We start from the raw sequence: 22,849 nt of genomic DNA, 5'->3' as shown, positions 1-22,849 counted from the left end.
GGTTGCCTCCCTCAGGATGATTTTTTTCCTAGTTCTATCTTTTTGCCTGAAAATCTCATAATGTCATTTTTTTTTTCCCCTGAAAGCTGGGTAATACTGTGTAAATATACATTTTCTTTATCCATTCTTCAGTTGAGAGACATCTAGGTTTTTTCCAGTTTCTGGCTATTATGAATAAAGCCTCTGTGAACATAGTTGAATAAGTGTCCTTATCATATAGTGGAACATCCTTTGGGTACATGCTCAAGAATGGGTATAGCTGGGTCTTGAATCTTGAAGTAAATTGATTCCTGATTTTCTGAAGAATTGCCGTATTGATTTCCATAGTGACTGTACAAGTTTGTACTCCTACCAGCAATGGAGAAGTGTTCCATTTACTCCACATCCTTGCCAACATGAGTTGTCACTTATGTGTTTGATCTTAGCCATTCTGACTGGTGTAAGTTAGAATCTCTGGGATGCAGTCTACTTGATCATGGTGGATGATCTTTTTGATGTGTTCTTGGATTCAGTTTGTGAATATTTTATTGAATATTTTTGCATCTATGTTCATGAGGGAAATTGGTCAGTAATTCTCTTTCTGTGTTGAATATTTGTGTGGTTTGGGTATCAGGGTGACTGTGGCCTCATAAAATGAATTGGGCAGTATTCCTTCTGTTTCTATTCTGTGGAGGAATAACTTGAGGAAGATTGGTATTATTAGCTCTTCTTTGAATGTCTGGTAGATTCTGCACTAAAACCACCTGGCCTTGAGCCTTTTTTTTTTCCTTTTTGGTTGGGATCCTTTTATTTCCTTAGGGGTTATAGGTCATTTCAATTGTTTATCTGATCTTGATTTAACTTTGGTAAGTTGTATTTATCAAGAAAATTATGCGTTTCTTTTAGATTTTTACGTTTTGTGGAGTACAGGTTTTAAAAGTATGACCTGATGATTCTTTGGATTTCCTCGGTGTCTGTTGTTATGTTTCCCTTTTCGTTTTTGATTTTGTTAATTTGGGTATTCTCTCTGTCTTTTAATTCGTTTGGATAAGGGTTTGTCTATCTTGTTGATTTTTCTCAACTAACTTGTTTCATTGATTCTGCGCATTGTTCTCTTTGTTTCTATTTCATTGATTTTAGCCCTTAGTTTGATTATTTTCTGCCGTCTGCTCTTCGTGGGTGAGCTTCCTTCTTTTTGTTCTAGAGCTTTCAGGGGTGCTGTTAAGTTATTAGTATGAGATCTATGCAATTTCTTTATCAAGGCACTTACTGCTGTGAACTTCCTCTTAGCATTGCTTTTATTCTACCCCATAATTTTGGGCATGTTGTGCATTGATTTTCATGAATTCTAGGAAGTCTTTGGTTTCTTCCTTTATTTCTGTCTTGACCCATCAGTCATTTAGTAGAGTTGTTCAGTTTTCATGAGTTTATAATCTTTCTGATTTTTCTGTTGCTATCCAAATCCAACTTTGATCCCTGGTAGTCTGATAGGATGCAGGAGATTATTTCAGTTTTATTGCATTTGTGACTGAGTATGTGGTCAATTTTGGATCAAGTTCTGTGAAGTGCTGAGAAGAAGTTGTATTCTGTGTTTGGGTGAAATATTCTGTAGATATCTGTTAGGTTTATTTTTTGTTTATAATGTCTGTTAGCTCCAGTGTTTCTCTGTTTCATTTTTGCCTAGACGACCTCTCTATTGGTGAGAGTGGGGTACTTAGTCACTCTCTATCAAAATGTGAGAGTTGATGTGTGATTTAAGTGTTAGGAATGCATAGATGTTAAGAACTGAGATATTATCTTGGTTGATTTTTTCCTTTGATGAGTATGTAGTGTCTTTCCTCTTTTGATTAATTTTGGTTTGAAGTCTATTTTGTTAGATATTAGAATGGCTATATAAGCTTGTTTCTTAGATTAATTTATTTGGAAAATCTTTTAACCCTTTGCTCTGAGGCAATGTCTGTCTTTGATGTTGAGGTGTGTTTCTTGTATGCAGCAGAAGGATGGATTGTGTTTTCTCATCATTTCCGTTAGTCTGTGTCTTTTTATTGGGGAATTGAGTCCATTGATATTGGGAGGTATCAATGACCAATGTTTTAAAATTCCTGTTATTTTGTCATTGTTGTTAGTGGTGTGTGTGTGTGTGTGTGTGTGTGTGTGTGTGTGTATTTGCTTCTCCTTCTCTTAGTTTTTGCTGGTGTGAGATTATTTCCTGTTTTTTCATAAGTATAGTTACCGTTCTTGGGTTGGAACTTTTCATCTAGTATCTTCTGTAATGCAGGATTTATACATAGATATTGTTTAAATTTGACTTTATCACGTAATATTTTGTTTTTTCCATCTATGGTGATTGAAAATTTTGCTGGGTATAGTAGTCTGGGTTGCCATCTATGGTCTCTTAGTGTCTGCCATAACATCTGTCCAGGACCTTCTGGCTTTCAGAGTCTCCACTGAGAAGTCAGGTATAAGTCTAGTAGGTCTGCCTTTGTATGTTACTTGGTCTTTTCCCCTTGCAGCTTTTAATATTCTTTTTTTGTTCTGTATGTTTAATGTTTGATTATTATTTAATGAGATCCCCCCCTTTTTTTTTCTGGTCTGATCTATTTGGTGCTCTGTATGTTTCTTGTACCTTTTTTTTTTTTTGGTTTTTCGAGACAGGGTTTCTCTGTGTAGCTTTGCGCCTTTCCTGGAGCTCACTTGGTAGCCCAGGCTGGCCTCGAACTCACAGAGATCCACCTGGCTCTGCCTCCCGAGTGCTGGGATTAAAGGCGTGCGCCACCACCGCCCGGCGACTGTTTATTGTACCTTTATAGGCAAGTCCCCTTTTTTTTTTTTTTTAGGTTTGTGAAATTTTCTTCTATGATTTGTTGAAAATATTTTCTGAGCCTTTGAGCTGGGATTCTTCTTCTATTCCTATTATTCTTAGGTTTAGTCTTTTTATAATGTCCTAGATTTCCTGGATGTTTTGTGTAAGAAAGTTTTTAGATTTAACTTTTTGACTGATGTATCTATTTCTTCTATTGTATCTTCAATGCCTGAGTTTCTCATTTGTTCTTTTATTCTCTTGGTGATGCTTGCATTTGTAGATCCTATTTGCTTTCCTAGATTCTTCATTTCCAGAATTCCCTCAGTTTGTATTTTCTTTATTTCTTCTATTTCCATTTTCATGCTTTGAACAGTTTTGTTTTCTTCAACTGTTTGTTTTTTTTCTTGGGTTTCTTCAGGTTTTTTTTTTTTCCCCCAGAGATTTATTTATTATGTATACAGCATATATGACTGCAGACCAGAAGAGGGCACCAGATCTCATTACAGATGGTTGTGAGTCACCATGTGGTTGCTGGGAAGTTGAACTCAGGACCTCTGAAGAGCAGTCAGTGCTCTTAACCTCTGAGCCATCTCTCCAGCCCTCTTCAGTTTTTTTTTTTGTTTGTCTTTTCCTTGGTTTCCTTATTGGCTTTATTTATTTAAGGACCTCTATCATTTTCATAAAGTTGGTTTTAGGGTTGTTTTCTTGTGCTTCAGCTGTGTTGGAATATTTAGGGCTTGCTGTAGTAGGATAGCTGGGTTCTGTTGGTGACATATTGCTCTTGCTATTGTTGATTATGTTCTTAACTGGCATCTAGGCATCTGGGCTTGGGGTCTAGGTCTAGGTTGCTGATTTCTGAATATGGCTTTGTTGGATGCTTGTTTGTTCCTAGGTTTCCTCTCTGCTCTTCTGGCTGGAGAGGCCTTTGGTTAAGTAGTGGGTCTCCACCTGAGTTGGGGGCTGGGCACTGAAAGAGTTGGGCAGTCTGCAGGTGGGTGGGCCTACCTGGTGTTCTGGTGGCTGGTGTGACCTCTGGTCCAGCAGGGTGCCTCTGGTGTAGTTGGGGGCCTGCATATGGTGAGGGGAGGGGCAGTTTGGGGTAGGCTGGGTGGGCCCAGATAGAGTGTGTTTGGGCAGCCTTGGAGTTCTGGTAGCTTATATGGCCTCTGGTAGAGCAAGGGGTCTTTTGCCTGAGTTGTGGCCAGGGTACGGTGAAGAGGAGGGGAGGAGTACTTGGAGGTGGGCTGAGCAGGCCCTGAGAAACTGTGAGTGGTCCTCGGTGTGTGACCTCTGGTGGAGCAAGGGCCTTCTGCTGGAGTTAGGATCCTCTATTTAGTCTTTCTCTCTCTCCCTCTCCCCCCTCTCTCCATCTCTCCCTCTTTTTCTTAAGACAGGGTTTTTCTATAAAGACCCAGCTGTGCTAGAACTCACTCTGTAAACTAAAAAAATCTGCCCACCTCTGCCTCCTGAGTGCTGAGATTAAAGGTGTATGCTACCATTTACTAGCTGGGTCTTATTTTCTAATCTAACCTATTAGTCAGTGTCTTTTTATAGGTGGAATTGACATCATTAATATTCAGTTATTAATGTAGGATGCATATTAACTCCTGCCATCTTGTTGATTTTGTGATGTTTTTACTTCTCTTTTAATTAAGTCTCAGCATTATTTGTTCTTTGTGCCCATTTTCATGTATTGATCTTTGTTTTCAGATTGATGCCTTCCCATTAATAACTGGTTTAGTAGTCATAGAATCCTTTAATCTTCATAGAAATTGTTTTTCTGGGTTTCTTAGTTAGGGTTTCTAATGCAGTGAAAAGACATCATGACCATGCCAAATCTTATAAAGGAAAACATTTCATTGTGGTGGCTCTCTTACAGTTCAGAGGTTTAGTCCATTACCCTCATGGTGGGAAGCAAGTCAGCTTGTCTGCAGACATGGTGCTGGAGAAGGAGTTGAGAGTTCATATATCTTGACTTACAGGCTACAGGAAATGGGTCTGTCTCACAGGGTGTGGCCTGAGCATATATGAGACCTCAAAGTCCACCTCCACAATGACACACTTCTCCAACAAGACTACACCTACTCCAAAGCCACACCTCTTAATACACCCACTTCCTTATGGGGTATTTTCTTTCAAACCACAACATTCCACTCACTGGCCACCAAAGTCTTGTAGCTATATCATAATGCAAAATTGCTTTCAGTCCAGCTTCAAAACGTATGTATATTGCCTTAGTTATGGTTTCAAAACACCTTGACCAAAAAGCAAGTTGGGGAGGAAAGGGATTATTTGGTTACACTTCCACATTGCTGTTCATCACTGAAGGAATTCAAGCCAGGAACTCAAGCAGGGAAGGATCTGGGAGGCAGGAGATGATGTAGAGGCCCTTGGAGGGGTGGTGCTTACTGGCTTGCTTTACCTAGCTTGCTCCTTCTGCTTTCTTAATAGGACCCAGGACCACCAGCCCCAGGATGGCACCATGTGCCATGGGCTGGGCCCTTGCCTATTGAAAACATACCTTACAGCTGGATCTCATGGAGGCATTTCCTCAACTGAGGCTCCTTCCTCTCTGTTGACTCTAGCTTTTGTCAAGCTGAGACACAAAACCATCATACACACACACACACACACACACACACACACACACACACACACACACACACAGTCTTTTAGATGCTTTCACTCATCCTTGTTTTTCATGTAATTTGTATGGATTTATATGGTATATTTTTCTTAGGTGGGTTTGTAAGCAATAGTCAGTTTTGTAAGTCTAGGAATATGTTTTGCCTTTATTTGTCTGAAATAGCTTTTTTTCCTAAAAAACTATTTTTTAGTACTTTTAAAAAGAACTATTTTAGGTTCAGAGAAATTGAGAGGGTTGTATACCTGTATCTAGTTGTCAATAGGTAGTATTTAAATACATTCATATATCTGTTGGATAATAGTTCTATATGTTATATTAATACAACTGCTAAGGCTCTATGTATCATTCACAGTGAATAGTTTCCTTTATACTTCACTCTTGGTGGGGTGTATTTTTTAGGATTTTATTTTATGTATATGCATGTTTTCCTCACATTTATGTGTGTACATGCCTGGTGCCTGTAGAGGTCAGAAGAGATCTTCAGATCCCCTGGAACTGGAGTTAGGGATTGCTGAGAGCCACCATATGAGAGCTGGGAATTGAACCTGGGAACTCTGGAAGATCAGTAAGTGCTCTTCACCACTTACTAACCATTGTACCAGCTCCTTTGATGTGGCCTTTTATGCCTTTGACTGTTTTGTCAGAGGATTGTGGTAGATTTGAAACTTTGAGCTGTGAAAGCCATTAGGTACTCAGTGGTTAATGTTCATTTTGTGGGCATTTGGAAGATAAGAATTTTGAGTGAAATGCAGATCTCGGAATCCTGGCTTGGGAGGTTTCATGGAAAATGAAGACTTGTCAGTTTTGGAGGAGAGATACTGGCTTGCTCTTCCAAATTGTTTATATTTTTTCAATAAGATCTGGATATAAGGAATTCTTTTTGTTAGGTCTGTGTCTTTTATGAACAGAGCAGTAAACCGTCAATTGAATGAAGAGGCCAGGATCCTACCTGCCCTGTAACCAGCCCAGTCCCTCTCTCTAGTTGACTTCATTCAACTTAAGCCATTTCCAACTCTCACTTTCCCAAAATTATAAATTTGGGTCTTTTTTCCACCTTTGGTTACTTTGGCTAAGGATTTATTGATCTTTTCATCTTTGCAAATATCCAACTGCACATTGATTTTTTTTTTAAATTATTTTTACTTCTCTTTCATTCATTTCTACTATTATTTCTTTATTTCTAGTGAATCTGGTTTGTTTGTTTGTTTTGGTTCTTATTTTTGCAACTCCTTAAGATGCAACATTAGTGGGACCACTCTGTTTTTTATCTATTCATCCATCCATTCCTCTGTCTATCTATCTATCTATCTATCTATCTATCTATCTATCTATCTATCTATCTATCTATCTATCTACCTACCTACCTATTTATCCATCATCTGTTATTTATTTGGAGCTAGTTAAAGCTTTGAACACCCCTCTTTGGAATGCTTTATTCCTTCAGAAGAAATCCATTATTCTGTTTTTCATGTGGAAACCACCACTGTTTAATGTGTGGATCTTAAATCTTGGACTTGTTTTTCTAAGTTTTAAATTGTGTATAGCCCTTTGTTAAGTTTAATAATTTCCAAAATCATTAGTAACTTTTGTTCCTTATGACAGTTTCAGGGCATATGTCTATAGATTTTAATACTTCATATATTTTTCCAAATTCTCTTTAAAAATCTTTTTTTCTTTTTTAACCACATATAGAAAACTGAGCTGGTTTATCAGCTCCTCAGGGGCGCATTTCCCCTGCAGTCCTAAACCATCTTTTTGTTCTTGTTACCTTGCCAATAAGAGGATAGATGTTTCTCGAAACTGTGTTCTGCTTTCAGTTCCTCAGCATTGCCACAGAGTACTATCGAGGAATGTGTTGCAGCTTTACCTTAGGCATCACCCATTTTTCTCTTCTTTGCTCCCTCATTGGTATTTCTAATGATCATGGAAAGTAAATTTTATATGTGAGTTTATTATTAAAGGAACCTGAAAGAATCTATTTGAACTATAATTTAGGTCAGAGAGCAGGGTGTTGCCTAATTCAGGAGGTTTTGTTGTTGTTTGTTTTACATCGAATTATCTGGTTTGTAAAAAAGTGAAAGCTTTGGAAGCTGTGATTGACAGAGCATCATATACTTCTATTTAAGTGTCTTTGGGATGCAGGTAGATTTCTTCCTCAAACCTATTCTATTTTGCTTTGTACTTTCAAATTAATGTCTAATTTTTACATGTTTGAAATAGCTTTAGAATGCATTATAATCACTGCTTATTTTGCACATTGGTATTTAAATATTTACTTATCTTTAGTGCAAATGCTCCTTCACTCTCCTTTAGGCTACACTGTACCGGCACAATAATTTTGGCCATGTTCCCAGCATGTTCTTTTTCTTTTTTTTTTTTTTTTTTTTTTCTTTTTCGAGACAGGGTTTCTCTGTGTAGCTTTGCGCCTTTCCTGGAGCTCACTTGGTAGCCCAGGCTGGCCTCGAACTCACAGAGATCCGCCTGCCTCCGCCTCCCGAGTGCTGGGATTAAAGGCGTGCGCCACCAATGCCCGGCCCCAGCATGTTCTTAAAACAAGACTGATAACATATAAAAAGGCATTTTAGAATATAGAGGTAATTTGTAAGAATAAGTATCAGCTAGAGCCAACTGGATTGGGAATTATGAAAAAACGTTTATTATCAAACTTGCCTAACTTCATCATGTTAGTTAAGGAATGTGATGCTTATTTAATTGGTGGCTATATTCTCCATATCAGCTTTACACTAAAGATACTTTGTTTTTAAGATTTTAATCTTGTTTTCTTTAGATTAAAATCTCTCATCCCCTCCATAATATAAGTTGCCTAATACAAATCCTACTGTTAGAGGATATTGAAAATTTTTTTCCCAGAATTTTATTTGGAATTATGGAAATCTGATAACAGTATTGTAATTAAAAAACAAAATATGAAAACAAAGATCATCTTACTGTCACTACCATTTTTTCCCTGTGTGTCTGAGTATTTTCTTATATTCATGTAGAGACTTTGAGTTCTTTCTACGTTCTCATTCCTAGTCCCTAACTTGGATCTTTACAAAGTAGATGAATTTTTGTTGAAGTAAAGGGTATGAAGCAAGGTCTCTGTACATTGGTTACCAATTCCTTACACACCACACACAAGATTATGTGAATTCAGTTTATTTATAGGTTGGTAGTGGGGACAAGAAAAGCTCAAGAAAGCTTTAGAAAAGGGCCCCAGAGCTCCAGAAAGCAGTTACAGTACCAATGACAGACTCAATGGTTTGTATACCTTTATTTATTTATCTATTTTATCTGTTTGTTTGCTAATTACTTTTGGCCAGGAGTATAGGTAGTAAAGAATTATGACTGAAAATGACAAGGTTTTAAAGTAAAAGGAATACATAAACTATTCATGCTTCGATTTAGTGATCAGTGCCTGTGTGGACTTCTGGGTATTTGTTCTTTGGACTAGGTTTACTGTGAATAGTGATTGCAACAACCTTTGCTAAGGGTTGTTTAGTGAACTTTCCCCATCTTATATCAAGGTTGTCATTTTGGAAGACTACAGATTTGGTGTAGGGGAAATGGAAAAGCATAAAAACTAATGGAAAAGATTTGAGTTTTTTCTAAAAGCGCAGAGATTCCTTATGCATGCCAGATAGTATTGGCTTTCTCACTTGTATCCTTTGTAGGTGAGTTAGAAGAGCTCTGTGAATGACATAACTTATGACCTGTTTGTTTGAATTGCACCCAGTGCTGTGGGTTGGTCTTTCTGTATGTTGTGACTATGTATTAATAAAGAAGCTGCTCTGTGTGGTGGTATTGTGTTCACCAAAATATTGTGTACCTCAATAAACTTACCTGGGGTCAGAGAACAGACAAGCCACTAGTTAGTCAGTGATAGCACACGCCTTTAATCCTAGCATTCCAGAGATAGAAATCCCTCTGGATCTCTGTGAGTTCAAGGCCACATTGGAAATAGCCAAGCATGGTGACACACACCTTTAATCCCAGAAAGCCAGCCTTTAATCCCAGGGAGTGGTGGTAGAAAGTAGAAAGATATATAAGGCGTGAGGACCAGAAACTAGAGGCTTTTGGCTGGTTAAGCATTTGGCTGGATAAGCATTCAGGCTTTTAAGCAGCAGTTCAGCTGAGAGCCATTGGGATGAGGACACAGAAGCTTCCAGTCTGAGGAAACAGGACCAGCTGAGGAATAGGCAAGGTGAGATAGCTGTGGCTTGTTCTGTCTCTCTGATCTACCAGCATGGACCCCAAAAACTCGCCTCAGGTTTGATTTTATTAATAAGAACTTTTAAGATTCCTGCTACAGCTCTGGCCTATGGCAAGACAGGTTATAGCCAGGCAGGAAATCCAAGCAAAGATACAGGCAGAAGGAAGGCAGAGTCAGGGTAGATGCCTGCCCGCCACCCAAGAAGCAACATGCCAGCAGATCAGTAACACCACAGCCACGTGACAATACATAGATTATTAGAAATGGGTTAGTTTTAGATGAAATCGCTAGCTAGCAAGAATCCTGAACCATATACCAAACCATTTGTAACTAATATTAAGCCTCTGAGTGATTATTTTGCAACAACGGCTGCTGTCTGGCCAGGACTAGGTAGGACTGAGAAACTTCAGTCTACAATTGGTGCCCAGTGTAGGGCATGAACCCACGACCCTGAGATTAACAGTCTCATGCTCTACCGACTGAGCTAGCTGGGCAACTGCAGCTGTGGATTCCTTTCAGGTTAATATGGTTCCATCAAGGAAGACCCCCTGAAAGATCTTCAGGTAATCCTACATCCAGAGCAGCTTCTTCATTAACCAATGGTAGCAATGCATTTTCACAACATACAGAAAGACCATCCCACAGCATCCCATCCCACCTGTTTTTCTCTAGGGCTTTTCACAGAAGTGATTCAACATATATTTTCTGAATTTACTTACTCTTCCTTCCTAACTGTAACAGCATGTTCAGAAAATTTCTACATATAGTTTTGGGAGAAGGACTAACCCGGGAAGAAAGCTAGAGTGTAGGTTTGGTGTAATTAGAAGTGGGTGGAAGTGACTGTTAAGAAAGTGATGTTAACGGGCTAAGAATTTTATGCTTACCTAAAATAAATATCTGATAAGTATTCTAAAACATGAAAAATCCCCTTATTGTATTTGAATATGCCAAGATTTCCTTTAGTATGTATTCCAACTTTGTGTGTGTGTGTGTGTGTGTGTGTGTGTGTGTGTGAGTATGTGTGTGTGTGTGTGTGTGTGTGTGTGTGTGTGTGTGTGTGTGTGTGTGTTTGTGTGTGTTTATGCCAGTAACACAGTGTTCTGTTAAATCTTTAATTGATGAAGATTGCTGGCTCCTCCCAGCCATGACTAGGGTTCTTCAGATAAGTTTCAGTGCTTATTCTGGTGTAGTATGGAATGCTCGCTCCTCTTGCCTTTGCATGTGAGGTAGTCTGGGGAGTTAATTAATTTAAAACAAGCTTATTAGTGCTTTTGGTTTTCATGATTACAATTTTTCTCTCTTGTATGGCTTTGGTAGTGATACTGCATTCTTGTTTACATGACTTAGCATGCTCAAGTTGGTTTAACCGTTCCTGAATTAGAATTTACCATGGGGGCTGGAGTGATGCTCAGAGTTTAAGAGCACTTTCTGCTCTTGCAGAGGCCTTGTGCTTATTTTCTAGTAACTCCAGCTGAAGAGGTACCCATCACTTCTGGCCTGAGCAAGCCCCTGCATGACCACAGACATATGCATGTATACATAATTAAAAATAAAAAAATAGGCTGGGTGGTGGTGGCGCACGCCTTTAATCCCAGCACTTGGGAGGCAGAGGCAGGCGGATCTCTGTGAGTTCAAGGCCAGCCTGGGCTACCGAGTGAGTTCCAGGAAAGGCGCAAAGCTACATAGAGAAACCCTGTCTCGAAAAACCAAAATAAATAAATAAATAAATAAAAATAATAAATAGACTCTTGTACACACTGTACTGACTTATCATTTAAGGTATTACTTTATACCTTTAAAGAAAACCTACTCAGAAAATGTTGTGCTCAATTTCAAGATTGGAAAAAATAGGTTAGGAGCAAGAAAAAGCATTGATAAGGATTTGATAAGGAGTACATGCCTAAGAAGATATGTCCATCTTTCAGTATTTTATTTATTCCTTCTCTTATTGTAAGCAAAGGTTTTCCTTTAGTTTCTTCCCCCTTCTATTTACCATTTTTGTTTTCCAACTACAGAAATGCATTGACTCTTGCATTAGAAATACAAGTTCACAAAAAGCTGAAGAATAGACAGGGAAAATTGCACATTGTAAACAGATGTTCCCTAAGAATATTTATTTTGCACGTATGGGAGTGTTACAAATAGTGCACCAGATCCTCAGAACATAACTTTTCTTTTTTCCATTTAAAACAGTATTTAACCAAATTAGGAAGTTTCTCATGATGAAAGAGAAAATAAAAAATGTACAGGGTTTACCTTAGAGGCTGTTGGAATATGAATTTTTTTGTGGATGTGTGCTAATTGGTTAATACCTAAAACTTCTCATTGTTTTTCTTTTTTTTTTTAATTTTTTTTTTTTTTGGTTTTTCGAGACAGGGTTTCTCTGCGTAGCTTTGTGCCTTTCCTGGAGCTCACTTGGTAGCCTAGGCTGGCCTCGAACTCACAAAGATCCGCCTGGCTCTGCCTCCCGAGTGCTGGGATTAAAGGCGTGCGCCACCACCGCCCGGCTTAATTTTATTTTATTTTACAATACCATTCATTTCTACATATCAGCCACGGGTTCCCCTATTCTCCCCCCTCCCACACCCTCCCCCGTTTTTCTTATTTATTGATTCATTTCTAGCAGGAGTTAATTCCTTCTTAACCAGAATTGTCACCTTGTCAAAGAATGTAAAGCAGTCATAATCCAGTGCTTCATAATGGAGGGTTTTTCTGTTAACATTTTTTTTTTTTGGTCTCACACACATAATATACACATGTACACACAAAGCAAATAAGTTCCAAATATGTATTTTTACATTGTTTTGTTTTTTTTTTAAATTGTTAATTCTTTTATTTCATGTGCATTTGTATTTTGCTTGTATGTATGTCAATGTGAGGATGCTAGAACTCCTGGAACTGGAGTTACGAACAGTTGTGAACTGCCATGTGGGTGCTGGAAATTGAACCTGGGTCCTTTGGAAGAGCAGTCAGTGCTTTTAACTGCTTACCCATCTCTCCAGCCTCATGTTTTTACATATTTGAATTTAATAAGTACATTAACTATTTAAAACTAACATTGTTTAAAAGTAATATAGACCTATTCCTTTGGAACATTTTTTTTTCTTCTTTTTTTCCTACATGGGTTATATTGACTGGCTTTCAAGAGTTCAGTGATATTTGAAGAAACTATTTTTCCCATTAAACCTTTTACCAAAAGTTACTCATTGATAGCCTCCCAAATGTTATAGGTGTGGCTCATATATTGAGGGCACCTGTTGGGATTTCCGGGTTCTTGAGTCCTGGGTCAAGGGATTGGACAGGAGTACATACATAGTGGTGTTAATAGAAATTGAGATACCCCCTGCAACTCTAGCTCCAGGAAACCCAGTACCCTCTTCTGGCCTCCACAGGTACCTACATACCCAGTAGACACACATAAATACAATGTACATAAATATAAAACACAAGAAAAAGTTCTCTAACTTTATCAGGCAGTACTCTTGAAATGAGGGTGTATGATCAAATTGTGTATTTGAGTTGTCATGGGAGCATAATTCCTATACAATGAATGCCCTCTCAGAGGACTTCATTAGTATTGGGGCTCTGATGTTATACCTGAGAGTACTTAGTCAAACAGGTATTGATATAATCAGGATATGTAACCATGAGAAAAACTAGATGAAGACTAATTTTGTACTTTAATAGAAAAGACCGAATGGATAATAAACATGTATGATTACAGAGGTTCAACATTTGAAAATCTCTTCCCAATATTTTCTATAGTAATATACATTAATCCATGTTCCATAAGCTGAGTAAGTCACTGTGATTTGTAGCACTTACATTTCCGGAAGGAATTTTTATGAGTATATTTGCAGTGGGTAGGAAGGGAACTTTATACTTATTACTATCAAGTAAGACCAATGTGAATAAAGGTGTTAGAAAAATTTGTATACTAAACTTCAGTTTTACAACTATACAGTTGTGACAGGTTTCATTTGTAACTATCTACCTAATATGCTACATAATAGGTTGAGTTCTACAGAATCTTTTACCCAGTGTTTTCTTATTCAGTTTTCAAAGCGACTCTGTTGAAATGAGCATTACTGTGTTTATTTTGTTTGTGAGACTACTTGGTTGTATCTCGAATAGTAAAAATGTACCCAGAATTACTTTGGTAAAGGGAATAATGAGGCTAGTCACCCTTGGTGTCTGTCTGGACAGTTTACCTTGAACACTTATTTAAGATTTTCTTAAACGTAACTAAAAGAAAAGTATTACTTAAAGTAATAAAAGGGAGGTATGAATTTACCACTTGGGCTTGTGAGGGAACAGTTCACTGGCTCTGCTAGTTTGCTTTCTGTCATCATTTACTAATTGTAGGAAACCTTGAATCTGGGTCTTGACACCCTTTGGTGTTTGGATCTGAGGTCAGGAAAATCATTCCACCTTGTCTCAGTCCCTACTCACAAGGTACCTGTTAGAACTTGCTGCTCTTAACTTGGCCTGCGTGGGAGACTATGGCATTCTGCTCTGGTGGATGTCTTTCTTGTGGTTTACTCAGGCTTGCTGGATTCTGCCCATGGAGAGCAGAGTGGCGGGTGTAGGACGACCCGGGGAAATGGCATAATTGCTTGAATCAGACTTCTCACTTGCTGTGTGTTAATTCTCTCATTTTGTTGTGGTAGTGGGTTACATTATCATACAACAAAGTGAGGCAGTGTTTACTTCCCTTAGTGTATAACATTTAGTTTGTTTTAATTGACTTCTTCAGAGGAAAATACAATGAACTGTTTCTGTAAGTAAGTGCTTTTGCTTGGTTTTCATATAAGAAAAAAGCCTAAAATATAAAATTTAGAAAGACTTCTTCTATGTTAATCATATAGTATTTTAAAGCTTCATGAAAGTCAGGAAATATCAGTAAAGAGGACTGAATAAGATGCTTATCTGTGATGGCATGGCAGCAGGTTTGTGGGTGTTCAGTCCCTAAAAAAGAGTAATTTCTACCAGCTTCCCTTCCCTCCCCTCCCCTCCCCTCCCCTCCCCTCCCCTCCCCTCCCCTCCCCTCCCCTCCCCTCCCCTCCCCTCCTCTCCCCTCCCCTCCCCTCCCCTCCTCTCCCCTCCCCTCCCCTCCCCTCCCCTCCTCTTCTCTCTTTCCCTCCTCTGTCCTCTCCCCTCTCCTCCCCTGTCCTCTCCCCTCCCTTCCCCTCCCCTATCCTCTCCTCTCCCATTCCCTCCCCTCACCTCCTTCACTTGGACTTCTTGTCTCCTTCACTTGGACTTCTCCTAGCAGCTCTTAGTTGTAGGTTGCCTGAGAAGTTGTTGTTGTCATGTTGGCAAAAAATGGATTTAAAAAAATAGAGGACTTAGGTCTGTAATTTGGAGGCTAATGAGGAAGGAAGAGCATATGAGGTTAAGGCCAGTTTGGACTGTAAAGCTAGATTAGAACTAGACTATATCAAAAAACAAACAAAAAAACCACCACATACAAACCAGAAGAACTCTCACTGTTGATCCAAGTGAGTTTTGATCTTGCAAGTTTTGTACATGGTCGGTATAGAATTTACCCCTAAATTTGGGAGACCTTGTACTGATTAGGTTTGTTCAGTTTGGAATACATACATTGTTAATTTGGTTTCTTTCAGTTGCAGTGAATCTTACAGATTGATTTGAGTTTCTAATGTACCGTATGTTTATTTCTAATAGCATTCTGATAATGCATGCCTCATGGTCATATTAAAATGCCCATTAAAAAGCAGGTTTGTTGTAATTACTATATTTAAAAAAATTTGCTGTCAGAGCATCTTTTGAATTTATAAATGCTGCAGAGTCCTAGGTGAGTTTCCCACTTTCTCTGTGTACATTTAGGCAGGTGGCAGCTGGATGATATTTCTTGTGGAGAGAATCTCACCTGGGGGAGATACAGAGAGCAGACTCCACTGCTCTTCTGTCACTCACAGCAGATGTGTGTTAATTCCTCAGCCTGGGGAGCAAAATGGAGGCACACACAAAATTCAAGGAGTAGCAATAGCGACACATTGTTTTTCTTTTTTCTAGAATTTTTGGCCGTTTAAGACATATATGTATATATATATATTTCCCTCAGAAGCATGGAGACCATCCCTGGCACTGAGCTCTATCTATAACAAGCTCCAGGTGAATGGTCCCAGTTTCTGTACTAAATGGGGACAGCTTTGCCACCCTCCTCAAGTACTGTGGTTTTTGAGTTCATGTGGATTGAGAAAGGGTAAGAACCTCCTGACTCCTGTCCTCTGATACCCAGAATTCTCTTCCTCTAATAGTGAACATTTCCTGAATCTTTTATAGAGACTTGAATAGATGAATATAAGGATCTATTGCTTGCCATTTTTAGACATGTAGCTGCATATTTGTTGGCTAATAAGTTCTTGAGAACATATTTACTATGCCCCAGTCCTTGATGATGACATGGGCATCTTACCAAGTCTGTTTGGTGTTCCATCGAGCAGTGTACCTCATTTACATGTCTCCTATAGATAGACTTTTCACACTGTACCATCTTATATACATCTTATACACATGAGAATACACATTTTTAATAGCCTACACTTTTCTTGCTTTATGCTTCTTTTGTTCCATGTTTTTGATGTCCACAGGAAGGAATTTCTTTTTCTAGAATTTTTTCCCACTTATATACATTTTTAGCGTCTTAACTATAACTTAAATGTTAAAATGATTTAGCTACTATTATTTAAGCAATCATTTTATTCTCATTTAGACAAGACTCAATGGCCTAAATTATTAACTTTTCTTCTTGTAGGCAAAAAAAGATGAACAATTGTAAGAATGAGTAAGAAATCAGGACTAGAGGCATAGATGGGATTTTGGTGTGCTGTTTAGTGTTTTGTGAACCTAACACAAGTTAGGTTCATGTGAGAAGAGAGAACCTCAATTGAAAAAAAATGCCTCTATCACATTGGCCTTGTAGGAAGTCTGTGGAGTGCTTTCTTCAATTAATGACTAATGTGAGAAGGCCCAGCCATTGTGGATGATGCCTGCCTCTGCCTCTGCCCCTGCTGCCTCTCTGCCTCTGCTGCCTCTGCTGCCTCTGCTGCCTCTCTGCCTCTCTGCCTCTGCCTCTGCCTCCTAAGTGCTGGGATCACAGGTGTGCTCCACCACACCCCACAGCAACACAAAGCAAGCTAGGACAGTAGGTAAAAGAAATTGTTGTTTAGCTTCCTGTGTGTGCTCCATAAGATATAGATTTAGAGAGAAAGAGATATAGCTACAGAGACACACACCTTTCATGGTGTAGTGGGAAGTGTAAAATACATGTGTTAAGAGCAGTGGGATGCCAGAATGAGTATAGGTCAGAGGACAACAAAAGAGCTTATGGACAAGGGCAGTGACCAGGGTGTGGAGTTTTAAGGCCAGGGTGTGTTTGATTGAGCAGAGGCTTCAGACTGGTTCAGGAAAGTGAAGGATCCCAGATCTGAGGGTGTGTTACTGGTGTGAGACTGTCTGATGGGTCTGAGTCCTAAGATGAGGCATTTCACTGCTCTGCCTGAAAGGAGATTGGTGTGTTCCTAAAGAGAACATGAGCACAGTGTTGGGAACTTTTCTCTAGGGATGTGTGGGATGGTGCAGGTGGGCACACAGACATCAGTAAAGGAAAGCAGCAAGAGGTCAGCTTAGGGGACTGGTTATCTTTAGTGATCCTTTTTAGAAAGCAGGACCATCTGAAAATGAAGAGCAATATTGAGCTCTTAATTTTTATCACCAATGAAGTAGTTTCAGTTCCATTTGATATAAAAAGAAAACAGAATACATTATAAGTAAAATATACACTTGATGGCTGAGACCCTGACGTACTCATTAGATGGTATAATAGACGTCTTAGATAACAGAAGTTATGAACAGTTTATTTTTATCATGTGAAATTGAGATTTTTCAAATATAAATGTCTCTCACACATTTGCAAAGATAAGTGGAGTAAGCTAAAAGGACTAGAGGCACAAATGTGAGAGTTACCTATTTTTGTGGTTACTGCAGTGTGAGAATCAGAAAGTAAAATCTTATATAAAGAGTATCTGAGCCAGGTGGTAGTGGTGGTGCACACTTTTAATCCCAGCACTCAGGAGGCAAGAGGCATTTCAATCTCTGAGTCTGAGGCTAGCCTGGTCTATAGAGCGAGTTCCAGGATAGCCAGGGCTAACACCCCTAAAAAAAAAAAAAAAGACCTACAAAAAGGGGGCTGGAACCAAAATAAAGGGGGGTGGTGTGGTGTGCTGGAGAGATGGCTCAACATTTAAGAGCATTGTCTGCTCTTCCAAAGGACTCAGGTTCAGTTACCAACACCCACATGGCAGCTCAAAACTGTCTCTAACTCAAGTTTCAGGGGATTCAACACCATCACACAGACAGCCATACAGGTAAAACACCAGTGTACACAAAATAAAAATAAGTGAATCATTTAATAATGAAAAAATTACTCAAATACTGAGTACTATTGCTAAGCACTGTTACAACCTTCTTTTTGTTTGAGAATAGATCTTGCCATGTAGCCCAAGGCTGGCCTTGAACTCAAAATCTTCCTGGCTCAGCCACTGTAGTGCCAGGATCATAGGTGTATGCCATTATGTCCTGCTATAATTCCTCCCTCCCTCCCTCCCTCCCTCCCTCCCTCCCTCCCTCCCTCCCCCCTCCCCTCCCCCCTCCCCCCTCCCTTCCGTTTTCCTCCTCCTCCTCTTCCTTTTTCTTCTTGATTTTGGTTTCTGTTTTTTTTTTTTTTTTTGAGACAAGATCTCTCTACATAGCCCTGGTTGCCCTGGAATTCCCTATGTAGACCAGGCTAGTCTTGAAGTGATCTGCTTGCCTCTGACTCCTGAGTACTGGGATTAAATGCCATTTTGTGTGTGTGTGTGTGTGTGTGTGTGTGTGTGTGTGTGTGAGAGAGAGAGAGAGAGAGATTTGCTTAACTGTGCTAGTGAATTCTAATTGACCTGTAATGCACCCACTTTTTTACTATGTGTAGCAAGATCTGTGTCTTGAGTTCAGTGGATTTTACCACTGTAATTAAATTTTGTAATACGCCATTTGGTTTTCAGAAGGTACTTCATGTTCAGTAGATATGACCTAATCCTGTGAACCTTTAGGCAAGTGTCTAGTATTCAGGAAGTGAGCAATTAAAGCAAGACAAGACTGGGGTTGATAAACTGCTGATGATGTGAAGGTGATGGAGTGCCCACCACAAATGACAGCATTTCAAAACTTAGAGGGAGCAGACTTAGCTGTTAGCCAGTGAAGAAATAGGACTTATGTCCTGTAACTGCAAGTAGTTGATTTCTGCTAAGGATGGTCTTGGAATTCAGATTTATCTCCAGAGCCTCTGAAGGAGAACTAAGCCCAGCTAGTAGCTTTGTGTCAGCTTTGTGGTATGCTGAACAGTGGAGCCAGTTGAAATAATTCAGATTGCGATGAGCTAATAAATGGGCATTTCTTTAAGCTTCTATGTTTGTGGGAATTAGTACAAAGCTGTGAAAATTAATACAAAGCTTGTGAACAACATTTGAAGAGTATAGGTAGCATGGACCATTGTGTATCTCACATGCTCAGGAGGAAGATGGGTGTATAAAAAAGTTAAGGGGCAGCAAGAAGCTTTACTGATAGCCTGTATTTTCTTCTCTACTAACCCCCTGCACTTCCATAGGACTGAATACAATCTGGATTTAGTGTGGTATCAGCAACATCTAGCAGATGCTTTGTATTCAGCAAGTCTTTTCAGACTATACAGGTTATGGAAGGGAAGGGATTATGTGTAGGTAAAAGGAAGGTGAAGGAGGAAAGATGAAGATCCTAAGTATATAGTGAGTCAAAAGGCAAGTTAGAAGCTGTGGATCATGAATATTATCTTGGCCATTAGGACTGCTAGTACAAATACACTGGCTAAGTAGCTAACAAACAACAGAAATTTGTTTCTGACAGTTCTGGAAGTTGAGAAGTTCAACACTGGGATGATAGTTGATTTTGTTTTCTGCCTGCTCTGGTTCTAGATTGCTGTCTTTACACCATATCTTCACCTGATGAAAGGATTATACTCTTTGATCAGGGCATTCTGAATCCATAGCATTTGTCTGTTGCTACTCTCAGAGTTGGAAGGAGCTGAGAATTACAAAAAGATTATGTTGCTAAGGATACCCCAATAGGTGACTATAATAGTCTCAGTGAAATAGTGAATGTTAAAACAAGATTTCAACCATTAGAATTAAAAGGAGGTCCTGAGATCTTCTTACTGAGGAGAATACGTGTGGTCATTAGTGAAAAGTGGAATTCTGCTTATTGTCCACTTGCACATCTTTGTGTGTGTGTGTGTGTGTGTGTGTGTGTGTGTGTGTGTGTGTGTGTGTGTGTGTGTGCGCGCGCGCGCGCGCGCACGCAAAGTAGCTAATGCATAGCAAAGAAAGTTATTTCTGGTCTTTTAGAAATTAATGTCAATACTTCTTTGTTAATACCTCATTAATGTTCTATATTTATAAAGCCAGCTATTGACTATGAGACATGAATGCTACGTTAGATTTCTGTCTCTGTGACTCATACTGTACTGAGACAGGGAAGATTTGTTTTTGTTCATGGTTTCAGAAGTTTCAGTCCTTAGACATTCACTTGGTTCTTATGGGCTTGAGGTGAACCTGAACATTATACAGGAATGCATGTGGTCCAGGAGACAGATGTAAGTAGAGAGGAAGAAGCAAAAGATAGAAAAATTAAGAAATTCTATAAAGGCATGGCTCTAGTGACCCGTCATTAAATCATGAATCTAAAACTGGATTAATCTATTCATGAAGTCAGAACCCTCATGATCTTTTTTTACTTCCCCTCAGTCCTCCTCCTGAATACTGTCTATATCATAGAACAAGTCTCCCATACACAAGCATTTTGGCAAGATATTTAGTATCTACGCTGTAACATTTGCAGTACTTAATTTCCTGCTTAATAATGGAAAAGGTCTTTTCTGTGGATACTTCTAGGTCTAATGTGGATACAGCATTAGGAAGAACTGTTCTGGGTATGATTGAAGAAATAATAAAGTAGCACTACTTTTGGGTTCCTTCCTAGTGCCTTCCTTTTCAGGTCCAAAGGAAACTCCAGTTTTCCACAAACAGATGGTCCGTATACCCAGAAATGAGCTCAGCCTGGACTATAGGATGGTTTCAGGCAGTTCAATAAAAGCCAGTGGGAACTTTGAAAACTGGTTCCCATCTACCAAAAGGAGTCATTTCCCTTACCTCAGCAGAAGGGACCCATGGTTGCAAATCAAATCACATGCGCCTCCAAGCTCCCTCAGGATCACAAGTACCTGTTATACATTTCAAAGTCGGTGCTGCATCCTAGACCTTTTCAGTTCCCCAGGCTTCCTTCCTCGCAGATACCCGTTTGTTCTTTTTATAATGGCATAATATATATGTGCTCTCCTCTTATTCTCTCCTCCTCTCACTCACTGCCCTCCAGACCTGCTGTTCTATCTCTTACTCTCTCTCACTGTGCTCTAGTCTCCATCTCTTCCTACCTCGCTATCTCCAATATTCTCTCCCAATTCCCTAGCCCTGGCCGTGTCCAGTCTGCTGGCCATGTCTAGTCTACTTTCTCTCTCAGCTCAGAACTCTTCCAGATGCCTTCAGCTATTCCCTCTTTCATATGTACAATAAAAACTTTCCCTAATAATGGAGCAGTCATGTTGGCAGTTCATTTTATTTTAATTTTTTAATTGTGTCCCTTACACACACCCCTATGTTTTCCCTTCTGGAACTGTAAAGCAAAAATAAACCTTTTCTGCCTTGAAAAGAAATAAAGAAAAAGTTGATATATAAGTAGATAATGAAGTTCCTATGAGGTTTAAGTATCTATAGAGGAAGGGGCTAGAAATAGCATCTTACTGGTTCTTCAAACTGAAAATGTGACAGCTGTATTGGCAAACAAATGACAGGTATTATATTTTTTGACTAGTATACATTTCCTAGAACATGGCCATTTATCATATAGAGATTGGAAACTTATTTGAAAAGGGGTATTGGTTGTGGGGGTTATAGCTCAAGAGGATGTTTGTTTCAAGTCATTGTAAAATGAAGGTAAACATGTCAATGATTCTTACAGTGGTAGGAGCTAGTAAGTGAGAGTATCCTTCCTGTCTGTCTCTTTTAGTCGGTATCATTATATGGTATTTTTTCAGAAAATATTTCTCTAAGAAATAGAGCTGGAGATAGTACTTTTTTTGTTTTTTGGTTTTTCGAGATAGTACTTCTTTACAGAAGGACATTTACATAGACACAATTGGCTTTTGTGGACTCTCTACCTAGCCAACATGCATTGTTGCGCTTTTACCTTTATAACTAAGGATAGTCTGAACTTAGTCTTTTAGTCATATTTGAGACCCTGGTTTCTTCAGTATTTTCTTAAGTGTTTAAGATGCTGCTCTCTCTCTTCACTTCCTCCTCTTCTTCTCAGAAACTGCAGTTTCTTAGTGAGGAACAGCTTCCTGCTGTGTGTACTTCTCTCTAGCCACTTCTTTCTTGAGTGCTTTATGTTTTAATCTAAAGCTGTAGGTGTATTGCAACACTAACTGGCTATTTCATCACCATTTGGATTGAGAAAGTTTATCAGGAAATCGCAAGTGGACTGTCCCCAACATAGCTTTTAGCCTTGTGTTTCTCAGTTGCTGTGTCATGATAGGCAGTTGGTATTCTGACTGACAGTTATAAAAAGGACACAGTGGGTAATCTACAGATTAAGCAATGGCTTAATTGTATCATTTGTAATTCTACATGTATGTGACATGTAGAAAGGAAGAAGCCTGATAGCTCATCTCACGTATGTTCAATTCCCGGTCTGTCAACCTCAGAAATGATTCAGATTTTATCTCTTCACTGCTCTTCTGAAGTTGTCCTGGGGCCTCTAGAACCTGAGGAGAAGGAATGCTGTGAAAGAACAGTTAGTTTTCCTTGCACTGTTTAAACACATCAAATGAGGAGTTTTCAGTGAGCAGTGTGGTGAAGAGTCACTCACTTCATGTTCTTTCACAGTTGATTCTTTAGGGTAGACTATATTCTCAGGCAAGACACATTAAAATACAAGTCAGGCTTTCAAGGAGCTCACAGTCTGACAAATAATTTCAATACAAATAAATTCATTAATGAAGTGATCATAATATGTGCTAATGACCCAACCTCTTTGGGTTAAGGAAGACCTTATA

General features: G+C 39.1%; 1 protein-coding gene and 1 non-coding gene across 11 annotated transcripts in view; one reads left to right on the top strand and one right to left on the bottom strand.

Moving 5' to 3' along the window:
• Positions 1-22,849, top strand: part of Spidr (scaffold protein involved in DNA repair) — a 277,612-nt gene that overhangs the window by 51,558 nt on the left and 203,205 nt on the right. The window lies entirely within an intron of this gene.
• Positions 10,064-10,136, bottom strand: Trnan-guu (transfer RNA asparagine (anticodon GUU)). Its single transcript has one exon. It is a non-coding gene; the product is annotated as a tRNA-Asn (tRNA).

This window comes from Peromyscus maniculatus, chromosome 12 (assembly GCF_049852395.1).
Source record: "Peromyscus maniculatus bairdii isolate BWxNUB_F1_BW_parent chromosome 12, HU_Pman_BW_mat_3.1, whole genome shotgun sequence".
Taxonomy (NCBI): Eukaryota; Metazoa; Chordata; class Mammalia; order Rodentia; family Cricetidae; genus Peromyscus; species Peromyscus maniculatus.
Note: the sequence above shows the minus strand (reverse complement) of the source record. Positions and strands in the feature narration are given on the sequence as shown.